Consider the following 22,109-nt stretch of genomic DNA (forward strand, 5'->3'; position numbering starts at 1 on the left):
ACTTCCCCACCCTTCTCACACTGGCCTCCAAGGAGGCCACCATCCAACCCTGCCTCCTCGTGGCCAATAAACTCAGGCACACATGGGCTGCCCCTCCTCCGGGCTCAAGCCCTGGACTCAAGCCTTAATGAGTCACCTGCTCCATATTCTCCACTTCAGGCCCCTGGCTTTCTGGGACCTCAGTCCACTCAGCTGCAAAATTGACTTAGGGGATCATGTCAATCGCCAGCTGCTGCGGAGCAGAGCCGAAGGTGCCGGTTTCTGCAGGTGAACGAACTGCCTGAAAGGAAATGAGCAATGATTTCCCAGGGAGTCTCTCCTGCAGTGTCGTTATAATGTCAGCTTCTGACAGCAAAACGATTTCAGTGGAGACTCTGGAGTACCCGGGCAAGTGCTGGAGCCTTATTAAAACGATGTCGGTGCAGGCTCAGTTTCATGGCTCACGCACATCAACATCCCAGGGTGGGAGAACTCAGCCGCTCCAGCAAACCACGGCGATGCCCAGGCCCCCATGTGCATTTGGCTTGTTGTGTCCCCTGTTGTCCCTCAGGAGTTTCAGGTGGAAGACCATCAACCCCAGGCTCAGAGAGTCCGCCAGCCCAGAGCGGGGTGCTCTCGGCTTTAGCTCCAAAGGCGGGTTTGGGAGAGTATTCGTAAAGGTCTTCCATTTTACCGCCCCTGCATTCGTTCCGGGCAATAGACCATGGGCTGTGCTCCCTGCGGGTTTGGTAACTTACGTTGAGGGACTTCCTGGCAGCCTCTGCTCTAAGCTTTGCCTACATGAGCTCATGTTATCTTCACCACCATCCCATGAGGTTGGTATTATCATCCCCGTTTTCACAGACGGGGAAACTGAAGCTCAGGGAGCTAGCCAGTGGTGGGGAAGGATTGAACTGATGTCTTCCTGGCTCCAAAGTGCCTGCTCTTATCTCCTATGCTCTGGAATTACGATGCCGGGAGGGGTGGGGGGTGGGGGTGTGTGGCTGTAACCAAGTCCCCAGGCTGGATCCTCTTCTTGGGTGGGAGTGTATGAAGCCCAGCGCCCTGTGCCCTCTGAGAGCTCCGCGGCCACATACAAGTGAAAGCTACCCGAAGATGCTGTGTAAAGCTTGTCAGGTCCCCTGGGATCTTCTAGCAGGTGAGGGAGCACCATCTTGTAGTAGGATCTTCTAGCGGGTGAGGGGGCGCCATCTTGTAGTAGGATCTTCTAGCGGGTGAGGGGACGCCATCTTTTAGTAGGATGTTCTAGCAGGTGAGGGAGAGCCATTTTGTAGTAGCCCCTGGCGGGCACCAAAGATGTCTGCATCCCAGGTCCCCAGCGTCAGAGCGTCAGTCCAGGGAAGGGTCCTGGCAGTCCGAATGCCGGTTGGAAAAGAATCTCCAGGCACACAGTAGTGCAGAAAAGGAGTGGGTTTTTCAAGAGCAAAGAGCAGAGATAATGAGGGCGCTGTGAGCACAGCCGGCCAACCTCCTGACAGACCAGGGAGGGTCCACAGGACACTGTTAGAACAGTAGGCCGTCTTAAGGGAGAGCGGATGCTTTTCGTGGGTTAGTAGCCAATTTTTATAGCCTCCAGACAAAGGAAATTCCTGCTGGAAGGGTGGCATTAGGTTAGGGCCTATAGGATGAATACCAGGGTGGGCATTTTTGCCTAATATGGGGTCAGGACCTGGCCAGTGACTCTTGGGGGGCTGGGGGGTGGGGTGGGGGCTTCTGGCAGTAGTTACAAAGGGTCTCAGTCAGTTCCGGAGATGACCTTGCTGCTGGGCTCTGCTCCTGTGGCCTTGGTACAAGGCCTCGCACCTGTGACCTTGGGGTGGGACTCCACGGGAAGCGGAGAAGGTGGAGTAGACTTGGAATCTGAGCACAAGCAGGTTGCCGTCCACCCCCGAGGTGTCAGCTTAACTTCCCCAGTATCCCAGGGCAGCTGTGAGCAGCCCCAGCCAGCTGGGCCTGGGCACGATGCCTCCCTGCTCAGGACTCACGTGTGCCCTCTTGGTGTAAACAGACAGCAGTCCAGAGATGCTGCTGCAGGGCTGGGCACCAGGGTCCCCTGTCTACGGCAATCAGGAGAGAGAAGAAAAATAGCATGCGGCAACACTTGGCAGTATCATCCTGTCTACTCTCCATAGCAACCGGGAGGCTATTATGGGGATTATAGCATTAATGATGAGGAAGTGGGGGCTCAGAAAGTTGGGATCATTGGTCCAGTGTCCCCCAGCTGGTCACTGATAGAGTCAGAGTTTAAACCCTCAAATTTTCTGACTCCAAAGCCTAGAGCCCAGGTCCCATTCTCATCCTCCCCATGTTGTTGTTCAGTAGCTCAGTCGTGTCTGACTCTGCGACCCCATGGACTGCAGCCCGCCAGGCTTCCCTGTCCATCACCAGCTCCTGGCGCTTGCTCACACTCATGTCCATAGAGTTGATGATGCCATCCAACCGTCTCATCCTCTGTTGTCCCCTTCTCCTCCCACCTTCAATCTTTCCCGGCATCAGGGTCCTTTCTAATGAGTTGACTCTTCACATCAGGTGGCCAAAGTATTGGAATTTCAGCTTCAACATCAGTCCTTCCAATGAATATTCAGGACTGATTTCCTTTCAAATTGACTGATCCTCCCCATGGACTTGCCAAAAAGACAGCTCAGCTCAGAGGCTTAGTGCTCACTGCGGCCTTGACCTTCGCCCTGCAGGAAGTGGACTGGCCTAAGATTAGCTAATTCAGTATCTGCATCAATTGCTCAACAAAGAACTGATCTTTTTTTTTTTTTTTTTTCAAAGCACTTTCCAGGCTATGAGGCAAACCGAAAAGAAGTGATGGTGTGTTGCTTGAGTCTAAACAGGTGATGCCAGGATGGGGAGCACAGAGTGGCACATGGAAACAAAAGAAAACAAAACCAGGCTGGCACTGTGTACCACGGGGCTGGGTCGGGGGGTGGGGGGGAGAGCAGGTGCTATTTGGAGAGTCAGCAGCATGTGGAGGAAGGTGGTTGGAGCAGGGGGCCTGGGGCCGGGCACTGACCTGGAGCATCAGCAGCAAGTGGAAGGGGGCAGATGGGACGGGGTTGCCATCAGGCCTTGAATAAGGCTGTGCTCCACTTTCTTAGGGAAGGTGGCATGACGCAGGGATGGAAATGACTCTGGGAGAAAAGAGGGTTTAGGGCCAACAGGTAAATAATGTAAAATACAAGAGCAAGGAGAAGGTGGAGGCAAAGAATGGCAGGGACAGAGGAGAGGAAGGTGAAGGAGGGAGAGGAAAAGCCCTGCCCTGGGCAAGGCGCAGAGGACGTGGGATTCACGGTCACTGAGCTTGTGTCCTCAGTGCTCCAGCCGTGGGGAGGCGAGGAGAAGCTTTTTTCCTCAGAAAAGTGAAAGTGAAGTCATTCAGTCGTGTCCGGCTCTTTTCGACCCCATGGACTATAGCCTACCAGGCTCCGCCATCCATGGAATTTTCCAGGCAAGAGAACTGGAGTGGGTTGCCACTTTTCTTCAGCAGTGGGGGCATTTGTAGTTCCCTCTTGTCTCTAGGACACCTTGAAGCCTCCCTGCTCAGAGAAGATTATTGTGTTGAATAATTGGCATGCCTGGGCTCTGACCACTCGGGATCCATGCTGGACCTGACAACCCTACGGCCAACCAGGGTGTGGCATCCCACTTTAGCCCTAGCTGCACATGTGCCCTGCATGCGTATGCACACACATTCACATACACAGACACATTCATAGCACTCGTGCCAGGAAGCACTGCCCCAGCTTACTCATCGCAGTAGGCCTGAATACCACATGCATTTCCTCCAGTTTAATTAAGTGGGGCCTTGTGATTGTCTAAAATTAATGTTTCAAGTAAAGGTTCTTAATCCTCCCGCTGCATCTTTTTAGACACAGCTCCCCTGACCTTTTCAGATTCTTGCTACACAATTCGCCTCTTGCTCAAATAATTTGCCATTACCAGACACCAACTGGTTGCTGATAAAGGCTAAATGTAAAACACCCACGGTATCCAACTTCAAAGTGGGGCTTAAGATCAGAATGGTTACTAACAGTAACTACTAGGACCAAGGAGATGGAAGAAAAAACCTTCAGTTTAATGATCTATGCGTGCGTCACAGCTCTAAAACATGTGCCCCAGCTCCCAGCAAAAGAACCCAATACCACCCACTCTCTGGATGGAAACTCAAATCCATAGGGTGTATATCCAATACCAGTTCTCTTAGGCTTCCCTGGTAGCCCAGACGATAAAGAATCTACCTGCAGTGTGGGATAGATCCAGGTTTGACCCCTGGGTCAGGGAGATCCCCTGGCGAAGGGAATACCCACTGCAGTATTCTTGCCTGGAGAAGCCCATGGACCGAGGAGCCTGGCACGCTACAGTCTGTGGGGCCACAAAGAGTCATAACTGAGCGACACACACAGTTCTTAGAGCTGCACTGGCAAATTGCTGTTTGACTAGTTGGAAAGAACAAACTGGGTGCCTGACCACACAGTTTTCTCATCGCTCCGCCCTCCTGTCTCCCTCCTCTCCTCCTTCCACGTTTGTTCTCTCCTCTCAGTGTCTCTCTCTCCCTCCCTCTTTCTCCTTATTTTTTGCCTGTGTTTATAATTAGGTGGGCGCTGTACTAGACACTAGGAATGTAAATGAGAAAAACTATTCCTGTCCTTGAGGAACGTGCAGCCTCTAGGAGGAAAAGACACGGAGAAAATTCAAATACCATGCCGGGACATACAGAGACCTCCAGGAACACCGAAGAAAGATACCCTCATCAGACAGTAAGGTCGAGCTCTGGCATAAGAGACAGCCCCTGAGGAAGGCACCAGGCTGAGACGGCTCTGGAAGGACAGCCTGCAGTGAGTGCTCTGAGCACAGGGCTCCAGGCTCTGAAAGATCTCAGAAGCAGAGGCAGGAGGCAGAGGTGTCACCAGGAAGATGTTCGGTGTCCTCAACCCAACCTCCAAGGTGAGACAAAGCCCAGTCAAAAGCAGCAGTGGGGACTTCCTTGATGGTCCAGTGACTAGAAGCTCCACGCCCCCAATGTAGGGGGCCCAGGTTCAATCCCTGGTCCGGGACCTAGATCCCACATGCCTCAACTAAAGATCCCACATGCCACAACTAAGAACTGGCCCAGTCAAATAAGTCAATATTTTTTTAAAAATTGGCAGTCCCCTACCACTGCACCAGCCCTACCAAATAGCTCTACCAGAAAGCTTCAAGGTATCCAAAGCAGCGACCTCCCGCATCTGGAAGGTGACAGCAGGCTGAAAACGGTGGAAGTTCCTGTTCCATCTGCAGTTCCACCATTGGAATGTCATTCTTTCGAAGGGAGAAGTCTTGCTTTAATAAGAAGCCTTATTAAAGGGCAAAGTTGCCTGGAAAGCCTTGGCCTCAAGAGATGCCCCTTGAAGAGGTGAGTTATTGAGAACAGTGAGACTCCAGGGAGGTCAGAGACACCTAGGAGGGTCCTTGGAGGAAAACAGGAAGCTGGGCAGAGTGGGTGGGGCTAGACATATATTGGGTTGGCCCAAAAGTTCATTCAAGTTTTCTCTTCAGTCTTTATGGAAAAACCCAAATGAACTTTTCGGCCAGCTCAATTCCTTTGGAAGCCAACATGAAAAGAAAAGGCATTTTTTTCCTATAATTTCAAGAGGTGCTGCGTGGGTGACAATTTGTAGTTCTCCCCTTTATCTCCACCTGAAGTAAATTGTAGACACTTAAGGTTCACTGCTTCAGAGCACTTCATCCTGCAGACTTTATGCAGCACCCACCATGTGCCGGGCTTTGTGCCAGGGGCTGGAGGCAGGAGCAGGGGTGCCTGGAGGGCTTATTCCTGCTCTCCCATCATTTGGTGGGGTTGAAGGGGCCTCACAGGGACCCGAATCAAAGGTGCCATGGCCGTGGGTGGTGCCCTGCAGACAGGCTTCCTCCAGATGACCTCTCCCAGAGACCACACTGAGAGCACCCAGCAGAGAGGCCTGGCCGACCACGGGACTTATCCGCACTCAGCACTTTGTCAGAAGCTTCACCTGAAGCCCAGTGCCTGCAGATTAGAAAAATAAACCAACAGGTGAAATGAACATTATAGCAGCAACCTGCCAAGCCTCTTAATCTGTCACTTAAATGTGGAGCTTTCAGCTATAATTGAACATCCTACTGAGACTATTATGAAGAGGAGGAGGAGGAGGTGTCGAAGTTGTGGCTTAGGAGGGCGGAGGAAAATAAATTTCCCTTCAAAACTAGTCAATAACAACGCCTTTGTGTTAAAAGAATGGAGTGCTGGACTCGTGGCTGCAGAGGAAAACAATACATCTACAGTACTCAGGAAGCACCTGAGTCACTACCCAGGCTGCAAGAGGAGAGCTGAGAGCCCCCAAAACTGGAAAAGTACCACCGCATCCTGAAAAACTTAGAAAGAAGCAGCTTGGGAGATGGCTATAAGCATGTTGTTGTTGTTTAGCTGCTCAGTCATGTCTCTCTCTTTTGCAACCCAGGGACTGTAGTCTGCCAGGCTCCTCTGTCTATGGAATTTCCCAGGAAAGAATACTGGAGTGGGTTGCCATTTCCTTCTCCAGGGGATCTTCCTGACCCAGGGATTGAACCCACGTCTCCTGCTTCGAAGGTGAATTTTTTACCACTGAGCCACCAGGGAAACATGTTATTAAGAAGAAAAAGAAAGAAAAGGAGGAAAGGGAAGGATGGAGGGAGGGAGGAACGAAAGAAGGAAGGAAGGATGAGCCACATCATATGTCTTCAGAGAACCACAAATCAGAACAGCAATGAGATACCACGAATGGCCAAAATTCTGATCACTGCAAACACCAAAAGCTGTCAAGGATGTGGAGCAACAGGAACTCTCACCCATTGCTGGTGGGAATGCAAAATGGTCCTGCTGTCTTGGAAGACCTCTTGGTGGTTACTTATAAAACTAAACATACTCTTAGCATACAGTCCAGCAATTGAGGTCCTTGGTGTTTACGCGAAGGAGTTGAACACTTATATCTGCATGAAATCTGCACATAGATGTTTATAGCTGCTGTATTCATAATTGCCAAAACTTGGAGGCAACCAAGATGCCCTTCAGTAGGTAAAGGGATAATGGGGTCCATCTAGACAATGGGATTTTAGTCAGTGCTGAAAGAAATGAGCTCTCAAACCATGAAAGACATGAAGAAATTGTAAATGCATATTGATAAGGGAAAGAAAAGCTGAAAAGGCTACATACCATATGATTCCAACTACGTGACACTCTGGAAAAGACAAAACTATAATGATTAGGGACTGGAGGGGACGGGAACAACGAATAGGTGGAGCAGAGAGGGTTTGTAAAAATATTTATTTGGCTGAGTCAGATCTTAGTTGTGGCACACGGGATCTTAGTTGCATCATGTGGGATCTTTCATGGCAGCTCACCCATCTCTAGCTGTGGCCTGGGCCCCAGAGCATGCAGGCTCAGGAGTCGCCTTGCACAGGCTTAGGGGCTTAGTTGCATGTGTGATCTTAGTCCCCTGCGTTGCAAGGTGGGTTCTTAATGATTGGGCACCAAGGAAGTCCCCACAGAGGATTTTTTTAAGGCAGTGAAAATACTCAGACTGATAGCATAATGATGTCAGGATACATCCGTCCAAACCTATAGAGTGAACAACACCAAGAGTGAACCCTAAGGTAAACTAATGACACTGGATGATTATGATGTGTCGATGTTGATGTATCAGTTGGAACAAATGTTCCACCCTAATGGGAGATGTTGATAATGGGGGAGGCTATGTAAGTGTGGGGGGCAATCTCGATACCCTCCTCTCGATTTAGCTGTGAACCTAAAATTGCTCTTTTTAAAAAAAGCCTCAAAAAAGAGAAATGGAAAGGAAGGAAGAGAAAAGAAAAACTCTCAATAGAAGGTAGCATCAAAAACTCCATTTACTAGCTCTGAGAAGATCACAGTGTATGGAGATGGTTTTGTGAAGATCGAAGACCATCAGGTTAATTGCACCCAGCCTCCTGGAAATTCTCAGGTGCCTCGCCTCCTGGAATGAGAGGGACTCTTCAAAGCATCCCATCCTTCTGGAAAGGCAGTGTGACATAAAGACAGGAGGCAGTTATGGTGCCTGTATTACTATTATTAGTGGACTGAATTGCCTTGGAGAGATTGTTCTGCTGACGAAGAGAGAAATTAGACTGAGGAGTGAATTGTTTCCCAACATTTCTTCTTTAAAGAAATCGGGCTCCTGGGGTCTGAAGAGACATAGCAGGAAGGCCTGGCAGATACCTCAGGAGGCATATTCATTGTTTCCTAATCTTCACAGAGAACCAGTCTGAGCACTGGATGTCTGACCTTGTGAGAAGTCAGCTGGAACTCAGTTTGCTGTAACTCTCCTCAGAAAGGATCCAACAATAGTGAACTCTTCTTATCAAAGCTTCCCCCAGGAGCACCAAGCAAGGGCCACTTTCCTGCCCATCCACAGGCACTGCCTTTCAAATGACCAGATCAGATGCTGAAAAAAGTCAAGAATCGTGGTCTGACTAAAGGCTAGAGGAGAGCTGGCTTCCTTCAGTGCTCCTGTGAAGAAATGTGAGCCACTCAGAACACTGCCTTCAGTCCTCAAGACAGAAATACAACCGTCTGTGGCTTGTACACAATTCAAATCTTAATTCTCACCTCCTATAACAACTCATTGATCCTTTCGTTGTCAGGGGATGGGCGTTCTGTAGGAGTGAATGTGCCTTGGAGTTTAGGCTTACCTGTTAAAGCACTTAATCATAAAAAATAAGAAGATCGGCTGTATTGCATACTTCACTGCTAGAAAAAACAGTACCTTTCGTACTTGAAATTTTATGATTCAGGCCATCATCTTGATTGAGGACTACATTGTGTGGTTGTAATTCATATATGGTAGGTAATAAAAGGTTAAAAGTAATGGTGATTTCTGCCTGACTGGCTGATGCTTTCATGTAAATAACTTGATTTCTAAGGCATTACCTGTTGTTAAATTCTTTTCTCTATGTCTGCTCCAGGTTTATCAGGGCTCGTGAAGCAAGTGTTAAAAAGCCATGGCACAGGTAAGAAGCTCCGGTACAGAGATTATAAACTGTGCTAGTCATTAGTTTACAAGGACACCTGAAAAAAATGTTCTTTTATATAATAATGGTGGTGCCCACAGTAAGGAGGAATAGTAAGTATGGGTATCAGCTAAGATTCTTTGGTGTAAGCAGCAGAAACCAACTCTGAGTAACAAACCAGAAAAGGGGTGTATTGAACGAATTCTTAGTAGGTCTCCGTGCTGGCACCGGAAGGACTGAATCAGGGCTGGTCCAGCAAACTCTAGGGCTTAGACATTCTCTGACTCCTCCCTAGACACTTCCAGGGCCTGTCTGTCTCCACTCTGGAGACAGTTGCTGGGAGGAGATGACCCAATTGATCCATTTGGGGTCATGGGTCTATCCCTGTTGCCACGTGGGTGAGCCCTGTGAATCTTGTGACTGGCAGCCCCTAAAAACCCCAGAGAATGAAGCAGGGGAATTTCCACCAAAGAAAGGAATGCTGGCTGGACAAAAACAGGGGTCCATTAGAGACGACCTCACCAACCCAATATATACATAGTCACATTCGCTAGTGTCCAGTTGCTCGTGGTTTCATAAGAGTATGGCTTCCTGTCCCAAGAGTTTGCCTATGCCTACTCTACCCTAGAGGCTGCAGGAGGCAGAATGTACCCCTCCATGTCCTAATCCCCAGGGTTTGTGAATGGGGGTCTTTGAAGCTGTGATTAACAGACTATAAAATGCAGAGATTTGCCTGGATTATCCAGGTGGGCCTATCGTCATCACATGAATCAGACAGATGCAGCAGAAGAGGAAGTTGGAGAAATTCTAACTGTGGTTGGGACTTGATCCCCTGTAGTTGCAATAGGGATCACACAGAAAATACAAAAGGAATTCAAGCTGCCTCTAGCAAGGATCTCTAGTAAAGATAGTCCTCTGGCTGGCAGCCAACACAAGGACCTCAGTCCTACAACCTCAAGGAACTTAATACAGCCAACAATCTGAGTGGTTCTAGAAGAGGGTTCATACCCAGAACTTCCAAAAAGGAGCTTGCTGACCCCATGCTTCACCATTTTGAAGCTCTAAGCAGAGGACCTAGTTGAACCACACTGTGCCCAAATTTCTGGCCTACAAAACTGTGTGACAATAAATTTGTCTTGTTTTAAGCCATTAAATTTGTGATTATTTATTCTCGCAGCAATAGAAAATCAATACAGAGCTCCTGCAGATGTTTCACCTACCACAGCATTCATACTTGCATCTTATGATTTTCTTGCTGACAAGCTGGGAGGTTAAGCTCTCTGGGTTTATCAACCTGGCCACAGTTCTTTTGCATCTTTGACAATTACAACAATTGCCAATTTTGTTTAGTCATTAAGTCCTGTCCAACTCTTCGTAACCCCATGAACTGTAGCCTTCCAGGCTCCTCTGTCCATGGAATTCTCCAGGCAAGAATAGTGGAGTGGGTTCCCATTTCCTTCTCCAGGGGATCTTCCCAACCCAGGGACTGAACCTGCATCTCCTGTACCAACAAGCGGATTCTGTACAGCTGAGCCACCAGGGAAGCCCTATCTTCAGCAATAACAACAATTTTTTTAAAAAAGCAACCAAAAAAGTATTTACTGAGGGCCTATCATGTGTTAAGTACTTTATAGCCTTTACCACATTCAATCCTCACCAAAAAACAAAAAATTTTTAAGAGATTAAAAGGCTCTGCATATTACTGCATCCTGAAACATGGGAAGAGTACTGATGCATACTTCATCAGACTTTTCTAAGGATTGAATAAGCTATTGATACAAATTCACACAAACAGTAAGAGGTAGAGCTGGGATTAGAGCCCTATTCCGTCTGACCCAACCCCATGCTCTTTCTACCACACTCAACAGCACCACTGTGAAAGCACCCAAGGCAATCAGTTCAGTTCAGTCACTCAGTCATGCCTGACTCTTTGCAACCCCATGAACTGCATGCCAGGCTTCCCTGTCCATCACCAATTCCTGGAGCTTACCCAAACTCATGTCCATCAAGTCGGTGATGCCATCCAACCATCTCATCCTCTGTCCTCCCCTTCTCCTCCTGCCCTCAATCTTTCCCAGCATCAGGGTCTTTTCCAATGACTCAGTCCTTCACATCAGGTGACCAAAGTATTGAAGTTTTGGCTTCAGCATCAGTCCTTCCAATGAACACCCACAACTGATCTCCTTTAGGATGGACTGGTTGGATCTCCTTGCAATCCAAGGGACTCTCAAGAGTCTTCTCCAACACCACAGTTCAAAAGCATCAATTCTTTTGTGCTCAGCTTTCTTTATAGTCCAACTCTTACATCCATACATGACTACTGGAAAAACCATAGCTTTGACTAGACAGAGCTTTGTTGGCAAGCTAATGTCTCTGCTTTTTAATATGCTGTCTAGGTTGGTCATAGCTTTTCTTGCAAGGAGCAAGCATCTTTTAATTTCATGGCTGCAGTCACCATATGCAGTGATTTTGGACCCCAGAAAAATAAAGTCTCTCACTGTTTCCATTGTTTCCCCATCTATTTGCTATGAAGTGATGGAGCCAGATGCCATGATCTTAGTTTTCTGGATGTTGAATTTTAAGCCAGCTTTTTCACTCTCCTCTTTCACTTTCATCAAGAGGCTCTTTAGTTCATCACTTTCTGCCATAAGGGTGGTGTCATCTATATATCTGAGGTTGTGGATATTTCTCTCAGCAGTCTTGATTCCAGCCTGTGCTTCATCCAGCCCAACATTTCTCATGATGTACCCTGCATATAAGTTAAATAAGCAGGGTGACAATAAACAGCCTTGATGTATGCCTTTCTAGATTTGGAACCAGTCTGTTTTTCCATGTCCAGTTCTCTAACTGTTGCTTCTTGACATGCATATAGATTTCTCAGGAGGCAGGTCAGGTGGTCTGGTATTCCCATCTCTTTCAGAATTTCCCACAGTTTATTGTGATCCACACAGTCAAAGGCTTTGGCATAATCAATAAAGCAGAATTAAATTTTTTTTTTGGAACTCTCTTCTTGCTTTTTTGAAGATCCAACGGATGTTGGCAATTTGATCTCTGATTCCTCTGCCTTTTCTAAATCCAGCTTGAACATCTGGAAGTTCACGGTTCATGTACTGTTGAAGCCTGGCTTGGGGAATTTTGAGCTTTACTTTGGTAGTGTGTGACATGAGTGCAATTGTGGGATAGTTTGAGGATTCTTTGGCAGTGCCTTTCTTTGGGACTGGAATAGAAAACTGACCTTTTCCAGTCCTGTGGCCACTGCTGAGTTTTCCAAATTTGCTGGCATATTGAGTGCAGCACTTTCATAGCATCATCTTTCAGGATTTGAAATAGCTCAACTGGAATTCCATCGCCTCCACTAGCTTTGTTCATAGTGATGCTTCCTGAGGCCCACTTGACTTCGCATTCCAGGATGTCTGGCTCTAGGTGAGTGAACACACCATCATGGTTATCTGGGTGATGAAGATCTTTTTGTATAGTTCTTCTGTGTATTCTTGCCACTTCTTCTTAATATCTTCTGCTTCTGTTAGGTCCATACGATTTCTGTCCTTTATTGTGCCCATCTTTGCATGAAATGTTCCCTTGGTATCTCTAATCTTTTTGAAGAGATCTCAAGTCTTTCCCATTCTATTATTTTCCTCTTATTTCTTTGCATTGATCACTGAGGAAGCCTTTCTTATCTCTCCTTGCTATTCTTTGGAACTCTGCATTCAAATGGGTATATCTTTCCTTTTCTCCTTTGCCTTTAGCTTCTCTTCTTTTCTCAGCTACTTGCAAGGCCTCCTCAGACAACCATTTTGCCTTTTTGCATTTCTTTTTCTCGGGGATGGTCTTGATCACTGCCTCCTCTACAATGTCACGAACCTCCATCCATAGTTCTTCAGGCACTCTATCACATCTAATCCCTTGAATCTATTTCTCACTTCCACTGTATAATCTAAGGGATTTGATTCAGGTCATACCTGAATGGTCTAGTGGTTTTCCCTACTGAGTATGGCAGTGCATGCACAGGACCTTTTGAAGGAGGTCACAATTTTCTTCATTACCTCCACCTTGGCCGCAGGTCAAACAACAGGGAGGGAACACAGCCCCGCCCATCAACAGAAAATTGGATTAAAGGTTTACTGAGCATGGCCTCTCCCATCAAAACAAGACCCAGTTTCCCCCTTAGTCAGTCCTTCCCAGCAGGAACCTTCTATAAGCCTCTTATCATTGTCCATGAGAGGGCAAACAGACTGAAAACCACAATCACAGAAAACTAACCAATCTGATCACGTGCACCACAGCCTTGTCTAACCCAAGACAACAAGTAGCTATAACTGACAGCCAGTGTCACATCATGGCCTCAAGATTCTCTAGGGCCTCCAGTGCATGGGGCAGTAGGGTGAGTGTTGAACCAGGAGTCGCCTGGCCATGTCCATCCCTTTACCAGTTAGATCTCTGTGGGGCTGAGAAACGAATTGGAAGTTACAGTCAGATCTCCGTTCTCCTTGATGTTCAGCGTTCCCTCTCCTTGATCTCCGCCACACCTGCATAATGGCCCAGTCCAGGAACACATGGAGAATTCTCTGAGCTTCTCTGTAGCACTCTTTCATCTCCAGGTCTTTCCCAATTAATAAACCTCTGGCAGGGCCACCGCTCACTCCAACCAAGAGCACAATTGGGGCTAGCAAAGTCTCAGGTTTTCCTCCTTGATTCCCATTGGAGTCCTCCAATTTCAACCAGCAAAAGCACAGGTTCACACCCACGCTCACACATGCACACGGACACCAAATGGAGTCTGCCCTGCCTGCAAGAAAATTGCCCATTTCATGGCCAGCCTCGCACTTTGAAAAGCACAGCTCTGGCCAGTCTGGCTGGTAGAAGGACCTGGCAGGAGCCGCAGGCCAGGAGGCCACAGTCTTCTGCTGTGCTCCCCCAAAACTCCAGCAGGTTTTCAAGAGTAAAAGCTTTTCAATTTGTTGTGTGCTTTTGGTCAATTTACAGGGCTTTGAAATGGTTGTTCTGTGCAATCTTTCCAGTTTTATGCTCATTTCATAGAAAGGAGCCACCAGTGCCCACGCCTCTGCTTCCAGAAGTCTCTCCCCTCAGCTTCTCTCAGAATGCTGCCACGAAGACCCAGGAACAGCCAGCAGTGGGGCTCCCCGTCTCCCCCATGTGCCTTTGCATCTGCCCAGATCTGCCCCCAAACTGCTCCAAAGAGGTCCCTGCCCTTCAGAACCTGCTGGGAACTCCTCCTCCCACGTTTCCCAGCTCTGCCGTGGGGTGGGCAGGACTCTGTCGCTTGAATTCCTTCCGTCATATGCATATTATCCGACCTTAGAAAACGTACAAGGCTGGCTGCCTAAGCCTTCAGCTTTGACTGTCGCTCTGTGTTTTTCACTGCAGTTAATGAACCCTAACTGCCCCCAAATACTCTGGCTTTCAGACTATTGGAGCCAACATTCCCAATTGGGTATCGATTTACCATTGCATTTATATGAAAGAACAAGAAAGAGCTTTGTGTGTGTTTTTAGCTACTCAAGCCTCATTCCTTTTGGCTGAGAGCTTTTCCTTGGACCATTTCAGAGAGAGGACCAGAGGGATTTAGCCTGCTGATCCTTTTTATTTTTATTATATTATCTCCCTATTAGCATCTTCCTTTTGGAATGCTCAGAAAATAAGGGTAAACAGCAACAACCCCCTCCCCCAACAGCAATGGACATGAAAGTCATCTAGCAAAGTGACAGAGTTATTGCAAACTGTTCATGAATCTAAATGCCAGCCAGTCATTATTTGAAGTCTGAATTAATAATACAGGTACAACTGCTTTTTGAATGCATGAGCATCTCCTTTATAAAGTGCTGGGCTGTACACAGAAGCTAGTATTATTGTACATTTTCTTTAACATTGGATATCTATACATAGTCTACAGAATCTATGTCATACTGGAAGTGGGGGACTGAAATTTATTGATGCTATTAATTGAAAGTATTCTTCACTCTCAAAAAGATTGGGAATCACTACTCCCTAAAAAAAGAAAACAAAAATAGGGAATTCTCTGGTAGTGCAGTGGTTAGGATACCAAGCTTTCTCTGCAGGGGTCAGGGATTCAACTGCTGGTGAGGGAACTAAGATCCCACAAGCAGCATGACGTGACCAAAGAAAACAAATTTTTTTAATAAAATTAAAAAAGAACTTCCTAGGTGGTCAGTGGTTAAGAATCCACCCACCCACGCCAGGGACACGGGTTTGATCCCTGCCCTGGGAAGATTGTGTATGCTGAGAGGCGGCAGCCCACGCACCAGGACTGCTTAGCCTGCACGTCCCGAGCCTGCGCCCTGTAACAGGAGGAGCCCCTCTCCCCGCGACCAGAGAGAGCCCACGCACGGCCGCGAAGACTGAGAGGAGCCACAAATAATAAAAGCAAGCAAATAAGTAAACGGGTAAATGAAATTAAAAATAGAGTTACCATACAATTCAATAATCCCACTCCTGGGCGTATATCCAAAAAAGAAAATGATAAAAACTCTAATTCAAAAGGATACATGACCCTAATTTTCAGAGCACTATTTACAATAGCCAACATGTGGAGGCAACCTAAACATCCACTGACAGATGAATAGATAAAGAAGATGTGGTATATTTGTACAATGGAATAATATTCAGCCATAAAAAAGAATGAAATAATGCCATTTGCAGCAACATAGATGGTACTAGAGATTATCATACTAAGTGAAGTCAGACAGAGAAAGACAAATATCATCTGATATCACTTGTATGTGGGATCTAAAATATGACACACACGGGCTTATTTACAAAACAGAGATATATTCACAGACATGGGAAACAAACTTACAATTACCAAAGAGGGAAAGTTCAGTTCTGTTCAGTTCAGTTGCTCAGTCGTGTCCGACTCTTTGCGACCCCATGAATTGCAGCATGCCAGGCCTCCCTGTCCATCACCAACTCCCAGAGTCCACCCAAACCCATGTCCTTCGAGTCAGTGATGCCATCCAACCATCTCATCCTCTGTCGTCCCCTTCTCCTCCTGGCCCCCAATCCTACCCAGCATTTGGGTCTTTTCAAATGAGTCAACTCTTCGCGTGAGGTAGCCAAAGTATTGGAGTTTCCGCTTCAACATCAGTCCTTCCAATGAACACCCAGGATTGATCTCCTTTAGGATGGATTGATTGGATCTCCTTGCAGTCCAAGGGACTCTCAAGAGTCTTCTCCAACACCACAGTTCAAAAGCATCAATTCTGCGGCGCTCAGCTTTCTTCATCGTCCAACTCTCACATCCATACATGACCACTGGAAAAACCATAGCCTTGACTAGATGGACTTTTGTTGGCAAAGTAATGTCTCTGCTTTTAAATATGCTATCTAGGTTGGCCATAACCTTCCTTCCAAGGAGTAAGCGTCTTGTAATTTCGTGGCTGCAATCACCATCTGCAGTGATTTTGGAGCCCCAAAAAATAAAGTCTGACACTGTTTCCACTGTTTCCCCATCTATTTCCCATGAAGTGATGGGAGAAGATGCCATGATCTTAGTTTTCTGAACGTTGAGCTTTAAGCCAACTTTTTCACTCTCCTCTTTCACTTGCATCAAGAAGCTCTTTAGTTCTTCTTCACTTTCTGTCATAAGGGTGGTGTCATCTGCATATCTGAGGTTATTGATATTTCTCCTGGCAATCTTGATTCCAGCTTGTGTTTCTTCCAGCCCAGCATTTCTCATGATGTACTCTGCATGTAAGTTAAATAAGCAGGGTGACAATATACAGCCTTGACCTACTTCTTTTCCTATTTGGAACCAGTCTGTTGTTCCATGTCCACTTCTAACTGTTGCTTCCTGACCTGCATACAGGTTTCTCAAGAGACAGGTCAGATGGCCTGGTATTCCCATCTCTTTCAGAATTTTCCACAGTTTATTGTGATCCACACAGTCAAAGGCTTTGGCATAGTCAATAAAGCAGAAATAGATGTTTTTCTGGAACTCTCTTGCTTTTTCGATGATCCAGCGGATATTGGCAATTTGATCTCTGGTTCCTCTGCCTTTTCTAAAACCAGCTTGAACATCTGGAGGTTCATAGTCCACGTATTGTTGAAGCCTGGCTTGGAGAATTTTGAGCATTACTTTACTAGCATGTGAGATGAGTGCAATTGTGCGGTAGTTTGAGCATTCTTTGGCATTGCCTTTCTTTGGGATTGGAATGAAAACTGACCTTTTCCAGTCCTGTGGCCACTGCTGAGTTTTCCAAATTTGCTGGCATATCGGGTGCAGCACTTTCACAGCATCATCTTTCAGGATTTGAAATAGCTCAACTGGAATTCCATCACCTCCACTAGCCTTGTTCATAGTGATGCTTTCTAAGGCCCACTTGACTTCCCATTCCAGGATGTCTGGCTCTAGGTGAGTGATCACACCATCGTGATTATCTGGTCATGAAGAGCTTTTTTGTACAGTTCTTCTGTGTATTCTTGCCACCTCTTCTTAATATCTTCTGCTTCTGTTAGGTCCATACCATTTCTGTCCTTTATCGAGCCCATCTTTGCATGAAATGTTCCTTTGGTATCTCTAATTTTCTTGAAGAGATCTCTAGTCTTTCCCAATCTGTTGTTTTCCTCTATTTCTTTGCACTGATTGCTGAGGAAGGCTTTCTTATCTCTCCTTGCTATTCTTTGGAACTCTGCATTCAGATGGGAATATCTTTCCTTTTCTCCTTTGTTTTTTGCTTCTCTTCTCTTCCCAGCTATCTGTAAGGCCTCCTCAGGTGGCCATTTTGCTTTTTTGCATTTCTTTTCCATGGGGATTGTCTTGATCCCTGTCTCCTATACAGTGTCACGAACCTCTGTCCATAGTTCATCAGGCACTCTGTCTATCAGGTCTAGTCCCTTAAATCTATTTGTCACTTCTACTGTATACTCATAAGGGATTTGATCTAGGTCATGCCTGAATGGACTAGTGGTTTTCCCTACTTTCTTCATTTTAAGTCTGAATTTGGCAATAAGCAGTTCATGATCTGAGCCACAGTCTGCTCCTGGTCTTGTTTTTACTGACTGTATAGAGAGAAGAGGAATAAGTTGAGAATTTGGGATTAACAGATACACACTTACATAATAGATAAACAACAAAGTTCTACTGTATAGCACAGAGAACTATCTTCAATATCTTGTAATAACCTATAATAGAAAAAAACCTGAAAAAAAATATGTATGTATAACTGAATCTGTTTGCTGTATGCCTCAAACATTATAAATCAATTATAGTTCAATCATTTTTTTTTAAACTGGGAATCACTGTTCCAAAGAAACTGGATCTCTAGCAAACAGCCTCTCTCCCCTTTTGGGGGAAGGAAAATGCCATAGATGATGTCCCCTCTCCACCCTAAACTGGCTCATGCTCATGACATTGGCCCAGTGTTGGGTGTGGTGCCCTCAAGGAACAGGCAAGCTACTGTCTGCATGTCTGAACATTCAGCTCCTACTCTGAGGTCTGCTATTGACTGGCTAAAATATCTTGGGTCTTTCACTTCACTTTCATGGGCCTCCATTACTTCATCTATAAAATGATTTCACAAAAGGTGTCAAAAACTCTTGCCAGCTCAACCATTCTTTGATCAACACATTGTAATTCTAGGCACCTTGCCCACATGTTACTGCTCATAAACCCTAAAATGGCCACAGGTCTTTTACAGATAATTGCATTTCCCAGCTAAGTGCCAACAGGCTCTTCATTTGGCTACTGACTTTAAAAAAAAAAAAAAAGATGCAAAAGGGCTGAAAGGACTAGGGCTCAGGCTAAGGAACATGCATAGCCTCACCTGTTCCAAAAACAGCCACCACCTACCCAGCACTTGCTGTGTGTCAGGCACACTGAAAACCCTCTCTGTGGATTAAATTATTTGATCCACAAGACAACCCTATGAGAGATCATCTGTTACTTATCCCACTTTACCAGTAAGGAAACCCAAACCCTTCTCTGGTCTGATTCTGTATCATCTTTGTATCTTTCAGATCATCTTCCCCTTACTGAGAAATAAGGAGTGTATTTGTTCTTAGAGTGTAATTCATAAACACATAAGCCATCACCATGTGGGTCTCCATCATGAAACACAGCAAGATGCAGGAAAGAAAATAAAAGGCTCATTGAGCTAGTACCATTTAATATTTCCTTCTCTGAGACAAACATTAAGTGTCTGTGTAATTATCCTTAACTCTCACTGGGAGAAGGGAAGAATTCAATGATTCAAAGTTTGTCACTTTTTTAGTTAATCTTAAAAGGGAGGACACATAAAACAGTGGGAAAGACTTAAATTGGGCTAAGTTCTTGGCAGCTAGAGGCTTTCAATGATGAGAGAAATCTTGACTTGCATCCAAGTCAGCCCCATCTGTAACCTTTTTGCTACCTGTTTCACCAGAATCCAAGCCAAGGAAAACTAGCAACACATTATACATCCCAATTAGAGCAAATATCTGCAAAAAATATCAACACACTAGGTTGGTGGCATTGCCATAAAAAGCCACCCTCCATATAGCATTCTTGTGTATATAATATTTACATGACTAGATTGGTGCAAATTTTGGAAAGCAAAATGACAAAACTAAACAGTTGTCAGCAAGGCCACTCCTGAAGGTCTATCCTTAGAAAATACATCATAGAAATACATCAATAAAAGCAGAAAGAGGGCTTCCCTGGTTGTCCAGTGGGAAGAGTTCACCTGCCAATACTGGGGGCACAGGTTCAATCCCTGGTCTGGGAAGATCCCACATGCCTCAAGTCTACTGAGCCTGTGCTCCACCAAAAGAGAAGACTCCGCAATGTGAAGCCTGCATGCCACAACTAGAGAGTACCCCCTCGCTGCAACTAGAGAAAGCCCCCACGCAACAATGAAGACCCAGTGCAGCCAAAACCAAATTAATTAATTTAAAAAAAAAAAAAACGGGAAGAGTTATACATGTGAATGTCCATTGCAGCATTATCTACAATAACAAAACGCTGAAACACAATTTTTCAATGTTTATTGAACAGCTATTTTGTGCCAGGCACAATGCTGGAACCCAACACAGTGAACATGAGTCTCCTAAAGGATTGTGCTGAACAGGAGGCTATTTTTCTTTCTTTTGGATTCTGTTCTTTAATAATTTTTAAAAGGAAAACCATGAAGGGGCTTCCGGCTCAGTAGAGACATTGATTAAAGCTTGGTAAAAAATGGGCAGACGTGCAGACCTTGGGTAACACAGGTCAAATTCAACAGACCAAAGGAGTGCAAGTTTTTATGATGGCGTTCTCACCACCCACTGGTTTGGGGCTGGTTTTCCATAGCCACCTCTCCCAGCATCATAGTCCTAACGACACTCATCTCGTTCCCGGCTCCCGGAACTCCCATGGTCAGACTGCCTGCCCTCCTTGAAGCCTGCATCCCAGCCTGTGCGAATGATCGATCAACCAAGTAAGTTCCATTTATGTACCGCATGGCACTTTCTGCATCTGCTCTTGAATCGTATTCCACAAAGCAGAACCTTCATGCTGTCTTCTTCATTTTATCCAGGCCTGAGAAGATTTTCTTTATGTCACCACTTTTGCTGAAGAGCTCGTAGGTTTGTTCCTCAGCTGTATGAAAGGAAAGATTTCCTACATACAATGTGCAGTTTTTCTTCAGTAATTTTCCCTGTTCTTCACTGTCACCCTTGCAGGGCTGGTCTCGGTACTGGCTCAGCTCGACATAGAAATTGCTGGGCAGTGCCTTCAGAAGCCACCTGACTTGAGCGCAGAGAGGTGGCCAAGGGCGCCGCTCACAGAATGAGGCTCTTTTTTTTTTGTCTGTTTATTTTGAGAAATCTGTATTCACTTCTTTCCAGTTCTCCGGTGTATTATAGGGTTGGGCGGTTGGGAACTCCATGGCATGTGGTTTTCTGGATGCGATGTGAATTCTGCCAACAATGTGTGTTTGTATGAGATTTGGGAGGCAGAAGGAAGGTGAGAGGACCTAGTCTTCTTCCTCCAGGGTGGACACATGGGTTTTATCAGATGTGAGTTTTTGCAGAAACCAGCAAATCTCTTAGCAACCACCTACCTGGGTGTTGTGGGGCAGCTGGGACCATTAGCATTTTCTTGCAGCTTTCTGATCTTTGCCCTAAGCAGTACCCCCTGATTCTCTGAAAGTCGGCAGTAAGTCTGAAAACCAAGAAAACCCATCCCCCACATCCACTTCCCTGCTGTTGATTTTCATTCCTCCCGTCTTAGCTTTGTAAGCTCCTAATTCCCTGTGTTAAATCCCTCTCTGACTCAAATACCTAGAGTGAAATATATTTTCCTTAATCCTTAATTTATTGCAAAGAAGCAACAATCTAGAACAGCTCTGCCCAGTAGGAAACTAACATAAGTCGCACATGGGAGACACATATAATTTGAATTTTTCCAGCAGGCATACTGAAAAAAGTAAAAAGAAACGGGTGAAGTTAATTCAACAATATATTTTTTTAACCCAATATATCTAAAATATTATCATCTCAATGTATAGTCAGTATGAAAATATGAATTAGATCACTTCCTTTTTGTACTGTCTTCAGGATACAGCGCATATTTTATATGTAAAGCACTCTTCAGACCAGCCACATTTCAAGCACTTTCTAACATAGATCAATATAAGGTGTGCATGCATGCTAAGTCGCTTCAGTCATGTCTGACTCTTTCTGACCCTATGGACTGTAGTTTGCCAAGCTCCTCTGTCCATCAGGTTCTCCAGGCCAGAATACCGGAGTGAATTGCCATGTCCTCCTCCAGGGAATCTTCCTGTCCCAGGGATTGAACCCACATCAATTACCTCTCCTGCCTTGGCAGGCAGGTTCTTTACCACTAGCGCCATCAAGGAAGCCCTCTGGCTCAGTCTGCCTGCAATGCAGGAGACCCAGGTTCGATCTGGGGGTCGGGAAGATCCCCTGGAGAAGGCAAGGGCACCCAACTCCAGTACTCTTGCCTGGAGAATCCCATGGACCTGAGGAGCCTGGTAGGCTATAGTCCACGGGGTCACAAAGAGTCGGACACGACTGAGCAACTTCATTATACTCTTACTAGAGTATAAATGATA

At 46.0% G+C, this 22,109-nt stretch overlaps 1 pseudogene; it reads right to left on the reverse strand.

The window, feature by feature from the left end:
• Window positions 1-205: 205 nt before the first annotated feature.
• On the reverse strand, window positions 206-21,123 carry LOC145528627 (nuclear cap-binding protein subunit 2-like; annotated as a pseudogene).
• Between the last annotated feature and the right edge of the window lie 986 nt (window positions 21,124-22,109).

The sequence above is a fragment of the Giraffa tippelskirchi genome, chromosome 12, assembly GCF_054371585.1.
Source record: "Giraffa tippelskirchi isolate mGirTip1 chromosome 12, T2T-mGirTip1v1.2.pri, whole genome shotgun sequence".
NCBI classification, from domain to species: Eukaryota; Metazoa; Chordata; class Mammalia; order Artiodactyla; family Giraffidae; genus Giraffa; species Giraffa tippelskirchi.